The sequence below is a fragment of the Pezoporus occidentalis genome, unplaced genomic scaffold, assembly GCF_034315485.1.
Source record: "Pezoporus occidentalis ecotype Australia unplaced genomic scaffold, CSIRO_AGI_Poc_V1 ctg8, whole genome shotgun sequence".
NCBI lineage: Eukaryota > Metazoa > Chordata > Aves > Psittaciformes > Psittacidae > Pezoporus > Pezoporus occidentalis.
The window spans coordinates 8883487-8892212 of record NW_026916158.1 but is presented as its reverse complement, the minus strand read 5'-3'; the positions used below and the strand labels follow the sequence as shown (position 1 = coordinate 8892212).

The 8726-nt window shown below is 40.1% G+C and overlaps 1 protein-coding gene across 1 annotated transcript in view; it reads left to right on the top strand.

Moving 5' to 3' along the window:
• The first annotated feature begins 123 nt into the window (after positions 1-123).
• The window catches only part of LRRC31 (leucine rich repeat containing 31), a 49513-nt gene continuing 40910 nt past the window's right edge, over positions 124-8726 (top strand). The window contains 3 exon segments of the mRNA XM_062603435.1: positions 124-606; positions 1487-1838; positions 4400-4537. The gene's annotated coding sequence lies outside the window, so the exon portion shown is untranslated.

Genomic DNA, 8726 nt, shown 5'->3' with positions numbered 1-8726 from the left:
CCGGTGCCTGGGCCTCACTCTCGCGTCTGAAATCGAACTCCTAAACTGGGAGTGGTGCCTCTTGCCGCCTGGCTCCCTCGCAGACAGCCGGGGGGGCAGGAGATAGTGGTGTGACCACATGCTGGACAAGCTGGGGAGTCGGTCTGCACTTAGAGGTGTCACTTGGGATCTGGAGAGCGAGCCCATCCTACTGGAAAAGAGCTGCTCCAGCTCATTGGCGGTAAAAATGTACACGTTTAGTTTTGTTACTTCTAAATAGAAGGTTCGGCCTTAAAGATGCTCGATGCAACAGGCCTTTGTTAATTCTTACCTGTTTAAACAGTCTGGTTGCTCAGACCTCATATACTTACATAATTAGATTCAGAAAGCAACCTATATACAGTAAAAAGGTCTTTTGTCAGTAGTTGCCCCGCATGCTTTTGCTATGAGGTCACTCAGTTAGCAAAGCATATAATCGTTTATCCTGGCTCCATGTTTCCAAACCACACCCTGGCACTTTGGGGTGGAAAAGTATGTGCAGTGCTGTGTTGTCTTGTCAAGCCCTTAAGCCCTTTCAAGTCTTGTCCCTTCCTGTTCCTGTGATTTTGGAACCTCTCAGATTGAAAAGTAGGTAATTAAAAACATAAAATTGTTTCCAGCAGTATATTTGCCCCAAGTCACTGTGACATTTTTTGTGGGGTTTTTGTTTTGTTTGGGGTTTTTTGTTTTGTTTTGTTTTTTTCTGGTACGACACCTTTTCCTTTTGAATATTTTCCTCTTGCTGTTGCTGGGCAGAAAATCTATACAAGTTACAAATTAAGCTGACAGGCTGCAGAGCGAACAAACTATAAAATGTAATTCAAGAGAAAAGATTGTGGGTATAGGGAATTAAAGTTTTTATGGTTACAATAAAACAATGCCTTGTAAAAGGTAGGCAAGCTGCATTTAGTCAAAAAATACATTTTTAAGTTAGCAATCGTTTTAACAGTTACTTCATGTACTTACAGTAACATAAAAGCACATCTGAAACGGGGCTGTTTTGTGGAAGACGTTTTAGCCATCTGTAACTTACAGCTTGCTAATAATACACAATGCCTGCAGTGAGGGTTTTAGTATGGTGTAGCTCAAAGCCCTCTCCTCTCCCTGCACAGGCACAAACTGAACTGAAGCTGTGAAACGCCTCCTGCTCTATGGGAGAGGCTGTTCAGAACCATGCTGTTATCTGCTTGCTGCCCTCCTTGTGAAGAGTGCAGCTGCTTCATGATGGGTCTCATTGCAGATCATCATCTGTCATACCTCTACTTTCAGGCTCTTTTAAGGTCTTATTTTGCATATGCCTTCTATGTCTTAGCCTCTACTGCAGATTCAAACCCACCTTTAATGATTAGCTCTTAATTTTGCTTTTTTAAAAGTATCTAACTGCAGTAGATCAAGCTGCTTGTTGCCAGAAAAGCACCTTGGATTTCTGCTTAATCTCTTTTTTTCTTTTTCTTTTTTTTTTCCACAGAACTTTTAATTCATCTGAAGTTCAAGAAACAGTAACTTGAATGAGTTCTTCCCAGGACAGTTGGGCATGCAGCACCAGATTGGTGTGCAGCACAGGGAGCAAACTGATCATTTCCAGCAGATCTGTAAGAAAGGACCAAGGGATGGAAAGTGGACCAGGGAATGTGCTCTTCAGTGCAAGGCATGAACGGTGAACTTTGTGCCACTATGGAGCACAGAGCCTATCAAGGCTGAATATTACATGGGACAGGTTTGTTTGTAGTCATTGGTATGGCGGGAGAACAAGAGAGAAGCAAGTGGCTGAATCTCAAGAAAGCCAGTGAAAGTGAAGGTTCAAAAGGCTTGCGTTTAAGGTCAGTGTCTGTGTCAACTGTAGGACAGGCCGCAAAAAGAAGCATTTCAGAACCATGTAGGGAAGTCAGCCCCTTAAGTACCTGCTGCCATTTTGATTAGAGTAGGGTTTCAGGATCATGACCACTTACATTACTGTTGTGAAGGATATTGCATGCAAGTGGAGTGGTTTCCTTTTTCAACTGAAGCCAAACGGACAGCATTTAATTATCCCCTTTTCGCTCCTCCCTCTCCTCTTTACCCCAGATGTGTGATCTAATATAGCAGTATGGATGCTGGATATTTAGTACAAAACACAGGTGGATACATTCATGGAACAAAAATACATCATGAGCTATTAAATATAAAATCATCTCTGGTTGTCTGTGAGGTAGGTCCCTGGAAGTAGTCTGAAGTGGCTGCTTTGTTCTTACACTCTGCTTTAGGTATCCTGTCTTGGCCTCTGAGGCAGGACAGCGAGTTGGGTGGTGTTCTGCTCTTTCTGGTACATGTTTTCTTGCAGCCTTATATTCACTTATTCCTGACAAATTATTGTGCTATTGGTAATCTCATTGTTTTGGGCTCAGTGCCAGTCATCCTGGATCCGTAAGAGGGTGTGAATATGCACCAGAAGTGCAAGGCTACATACACATTGGCAATTGAATTACTGACAAGCATGTCACAAACTCTCTGTACAGTCACACTGCATTCTGCAGTAGAGGAATAGAAGTGACACTGGAAGTCTGAGCAAGTGTCTGTTCTGCTAAACAAACCATTCATTTACAGAAAGCTTCCCACTGGCTCCAAGTTTAATCCTTAAAACTTTGGGGGGAGGAGAGGGGAGAACACAAGTCAAAATTACCTGTTGACAGGCAGGATGAAAGGCAGGCAAGCAGGCAGGAAGAAAGAAAAGAGCTTCCATAGAGGAATCCAAGGAAATCAGACAAATTCCCCAGCAATATGCTAGGAGCTATTTCCTAGATCATCTACCGATGGTAGCATGCTGTAGGCTCTGGAGTGACGACCCTTTTCATCCGGTCAGCTTCAGCACTGAATATGGGTTAAAAATATAAGGAATATTCCTCAATACACTTGTGAGGTGGGCTGATGCCAGCCTCATGAAGTTTAACCATGACAAGTGCAAGGTCCTACACCTGGGTCGGAGCAATCTCAGGCACAGCTACAGGTTGGGCAGAGAAGAGATTCAGAGCAGCCCTGTGGAGAAGGACTTGGGGGTGCTGGTCGATGAGAAAATGAACATGAGCAGGCAGTGTGCGCTTAAGCCCAGAAAGCCAGCTGTCTCCTGGGCTGCATCAAAAGGAGCGTGACCAGCAGGTCGAAGGAGGTGATCCTGCCCCTCTACTCTGCTCTTGTGGGACCTCACCTGGAGTATTGTGTGCAGTTCTGATGTCCTCAACATGAAAAGGACATGGAACTGTTGGAACAAGTCCGGAGGAGGGCCATGAGGATGATCAGGGGACTGGAGCGCCTCCCGTATGAAGACACGCTGAGAAAGTTGGGGCAGTTCAGCCTGGAGAAGAGAAGGCTCTGAAGGGGGCCTATAGGGATGCTGGGGTTGTGAATGCTCAGGGCGGTTGTGAATGCTCCATCCCTGGCAGTGTTCAAGGCCAGGTTGGACGAAGCCTTGGGTAAGATGTTTTAGTGTGAGGTGTCCCTGCCCATGGCAGGGGGGTTTGAACTAGATGATCTTAAGGCCCTTTCCAACCCTAACTATTCTATGATTCTATGATAGTATGAGCCTTGTGCCGTACAGCATCACATACTTTCAAGGCAGGTTCAGCTAAAATCCACCCACAAATACATGAGTCATAATTCAGAAGCACACTCCAGTGTAGACATATCCTGAGTCACTTCCACCTCAGAAGCTTATAAATATTTAGTTAGCCACTTAGCTTTTAATTTAGCAGAGTGACAAGGGTTCATTAGACAAATCCCCAGAATTATCTTTTGCTAAGATGTGTCTTAAGTGCTTCCACTCTTGAAAGTTCTTTTCATTTCTATACAACTCAGAATTATTTGATACATATAACTTAGAAAACCCATAGTTGAGCTAAGAGTGAATTTCTCCCGATTCTGGTCCTTCTGTAACTAATTGCAGCTATTTCAAATACCAGCTTTGTTCATTGCAAGAATATACTTTCATTTTAGCAATAACTGATGAACCTTAAGAAGGACATGCTTCTCCTGATGTGGAGTGGCATATATTCTTCCTAAAGACTTCTGGTCTAGGGGACCATGATGGAGTTGGTGGGGATGTACCTGGACACATAAGAATGTTAAATAGAAAATGTATCTGTGCATTTTTCAGAGGAGCCAGCTAAGGTTTTAAGTAAAAAAAAAAAAAAAGCTAAAAAGACTGGCTTGCTTGCTTGTATCTCTGTTTTTTGGCAGTGGCAGGAGGGGAAGAGAAAAATGGTGATATTTAAGGATAGAGCATTAAGAAAAACAAATAGTTACTTTTTTATAAAATCATAAATTTGTTGTTATGACTACAAGTATTTGAGTTAAAAATATTTGTTATATAAAAATGTGATTCTTGAGTTTACGTCTCTCCAATTAACAGATTCAACCAGAAGCCAGTGATTACTTTACAGACCATCTTTCAATGCATGTTTACAAACTGCTGGAGTCCCATGAATGCTGGAGTCCCAGACTGAGCAGCAGTCCTCTAACAGAGTTGTTTGAACCCTGTAATTGAAAGGTAATGAGAAAACCAGGCTGGCTTGATGCTCTCTTGGCAGTGCTATTTTGGTTGGTTGATTTTTATTGCAGTAATTCACACACACAGATGCCACGTTTATATGTTTTTAAATTTTGATAAAGCAAAACATCTATTCATGTCTTTCCTGTACTATAGGAAAAAATACTATATTGTTCTCTGTGCAACACAGACAATAGGTGTCTCTTTTCTATGGTCTAAGTAAAAGGTTTTGTATCCTCACCAACATGGAAATTGTTGTTTCAAGAAGAACACATGGGTAGTAGCAGAACTATTGTCTGTCTGGAAGAATATAGACTTAGGTACACTTGGCAATGGAGTAAGGAAAGGGCTATGTAAAGGCCAAGTCAACAGAATAATTCTTGTGGCCTCAGTATAGGTGATAGTAGGAACAAAGCCTTCCTGAAGAAAGGAAAGAGCTTTGCAACTGCAAAGGCAGAAAGTAACCTCCCCCCAGAAAAATGAAAAAAACAAAACAAATCAAAACCAAACCCTAACAAAACAAAAAAGGAGAGGTGAGGTTTTCTCTTGCTATAGAATCATTGCCATATAGATAGCTATAGAGCAGTAGAGCTATAGCTGTTTACTCTAGTGTGAATGGCTCAGTCAAAACCAAGCATCACGGGTAGCAGAACCCTGATGAACACCCAGCCTTATAAAACTGCCTTATTATTTTCCAGTGAATGATAAAGGGCTTAGATAGGACATCATTGATTATGCCTTTACCAGGAGCAAGATACCAAAACAAGGGGTGTATCTAGTTTTGGGTGCTTTACTGTAGTATTTCCAATGTTGGAGGTGACTCAGAACTCTGCATACCCAATCAACATTGATTTATGGTATTTGGAGAGTCTAAAATATGAAAAGTGATTTTTAAAATTGGAGGGGGGTGATTATTTTTTCAGTTTCACACTCAAAGGATAAATTAACATTCTGAAAACTGTTTCGTGGAGGATTCACAATTGTATAAGGTCTTAGAATGCTAAGTTTTGTAAAGCAGCTGGTGGCATGGATATGAGTCAGTTTCAAATATCATCGCCTTGGTATTTGAAGCTGCTGGTTCTTGCATTTGTATGCTTGATTAGAATGGCTGCCTGACTTGGACAGGTAGGAATTCTGCCTAACTTGTCTATTTATAGCATTTTTTAAGAGATTTTTCACCTGGGGAACTGACTGGAGAATTATCTGTTTAGGTTTGTATGAATGTGTACTCTACATCATCATCGTATGCAGCAATCACGAGGTCAGAAACACAGGTTGTGGAAGGACAAGATGTTTCTTCCTTTTCAGGACTTTCCTAGTTTTGTTAGTTATAGTACAGAACCATTCTTTTATGTTTGCTGTATTTTTTTATTTATGTTGTCTTTAACCTCGGCCCTATTAAAAAAAAAGAAAAGAAATGGAAGTCCCTGTCCCTAGGAGCCTACACGTTTAATGTGGATACAGACAAAATGAGGCACTTCTACAACATCTCATAAAAAACATTCTCTTCTTCATTAACTGCATCACTGTTACAGACTAATACAGCAATAGACATCAAATGATACATTTCTAATGGTACCACACATATTAAAATATATCATCTGCATCCTGTTGTGATTTTAGTGGCATAGTAGAAAAATTGAATGCAGTGGTGTCACAGGCACCAGAAAGTCATCAAGCAGTGCGGTTCTGCCAGCTCTCTTATGTACTTGTGTGTGCTGGCTACACCCCTTTGCAGCTGGAGTAAGCATTAAAAGTCAAAAAAGACCATGTAGCTGCTGAGAATCAGTAAGGCCTCGTTGTTTACATATAAACATAATTCCTGAAAACGTATTAAAATCTGAAAATACGGGTCTGTCTTCTGATTCTATATCAATTTCAATTTTTAGCTTTTTTTTATTTCTCTCTGTAAAGCGTTTGTAGGAGAGGAAACATTAATTACCAGTGGCATTTCCATCATTACAAATAGAATTGATTATGTCCATTTAGATAAATCACTTTCCTTCCTATTTCACTCTATGGCTGTATGTGGTCCTGGCCTCACTGCATTTTGGCATGCACACACCCCCCCCAGTGCAGGAAGCTATGAACTCATTCTGTTTGTCATTTTGGGAAGGAGACCCCAGCATGTGCAAAGGACATGTTGTTTTGTTTGGGGTTTTTTAATTGTAGAAGTAGTACCAGCATGCAAATTTTGTATCCCAGCTTTCTCTGCTTTTGGCTTTGTTCATGTCTGAGCCATTTTCAAAAGTAGTCACATTCTTCAAAACCAAATTTTAGTCTTTCTTCCCTAGCATATGGAATTTCAGGTAAAGCTCCTCTGCTGTTACTTTAGAAAAACAAATTCAGTTTCTTCATCCTTGGTCTTAACAGACCACCTGTGCTTTAAGTGTGCTGCCTTTCGCATTTGGAGAGATAGTGGGTAACATCTTTCAGCTTTGCAGCGACATCTCGTGGGCTATTTGACCTGGGAACCTATCAGAGATGCTCTTCTAGGGTGAAGTTCTCATGTGGGTTAAGTCAAAAGTTTCATCCAGTGAGGAAGTAGGATGCCATTTGAAAACCAGTTCTTTAACTGTGTATAATTAGGTAAATGGCATTGTCAACATGATTGTCCATTGTACAAAACAAAAAAGCAAGTTAGAAATCGTTTCAGAGCTAAACAGAAAGCTGTCCGTATTTATTTTATTTTTATTTTTTTTTTACATTTTAACAAACAATTGTACTATATAAAAATACATTCTTTTCCCCTCATGGTATATGGACGATCTACATTTAAAAAAACCACAATAGTTAAATCTACTGTAAAAACATTTTTTTCTGGTACAATTAATCCAAGATGTTCTGTATTAAAATAGCAGGTAAAAGCATTTCAAACAGAATATGAGTTTTTACAGTGAAACTTGTGTTTCATCCAAAATCTGAAAAGTAAATATTTACATTACCAAATTCAACATAAAACTCTCCAAGCTGCCTCACTAAGTTTTAAAGCCATGAAAAGATGTAGAAAAGTTAATGAAGAGAACTGAGGTTAATACTTGCTGAATTTAATTGAGACAAAGTGAACAGCAAACTGAAGTGAACAGCAATCCTGATAGTCCAGGATTAATATTGCTGTTGTACTTCTTTTAGAAAATCTTATGGATTTATATTGAAGACTTCCAGCTTCAGGTTATAATTTTGCTGATTTTGAAGACTGCTGAGTATTCAGTAAGTAGTTCTTTATATGACAAATACCCACAGATGAGGCATAAAACATAATCCAGATTCTTGGGAAAACTCTCATATTTCACCAGATCACAGATGTAAAGGTCAGCACTTCACTTAGGAAGGGATTACTTCGGTGTCTGTCTACAACTTCAGAATATTTTGCTGCACAGCATCCCACATTTTTGCACTGGGTCTTCCTGGATTACATCAGTTAACCCTTAAACTTAACCCCCAGTAACAGTATGTGGAGATAGATGTACAGAGTCCAAAACTGTCATAACTGGTGTCCAGGGGCAGTTTTCAGTAAAGGCAGAATTAGGCTCTACTCTTTTTACAGACTTTGCTAGTTCAGAAAAGGAGTGCAACAGATGTTTGCCCTTCCTCTGAAGGCTGCAAGGTTTGGACAGTATGCTAAAATGAGCATCTTAAGTTGCTGTTGCAAGGATCTAATCACACATTATCTAGTGCACAAATATATCAAAGACATAAAATCATTTATCTCAGGCTAAAGAAAAAGAACACGTGCTCACAGTCTAAAATATGAGAGTACTCTACCTCCTTGTATGCTTACACACTCCCCGTCTAAACAGCAGAGTACCTCTTGGTTTTTAAGTGCTTGAGGCCACACAAACTAAACTAAGGGGAGAGAATCTAAAGTAGCAATATACAGCAGAAGCACAGCCTATCATCAACCCTCAATTTACAGAACTTAATTTTATCAGAACTATTTGTATATCCTTTGGAGTAAAGAAGTGTTCTTGAAAGGAGAAGAGTGGAAGTATAATGACTTCCAAAACCTAAGTGGAAGACCACTGTATGACCAAGCCCCTAAAGAGGGAACCAAGATAATTCACACAGGAATCACGATAAAATGCTGGGGATTTATTCCTAGCTAAAAACTCTATTTTGTGTTCTTGTTTGCTATGAGGTAATGAATCACTAGCCAGACATGAGGAGAAACCATATTTTTGCAGAGAAG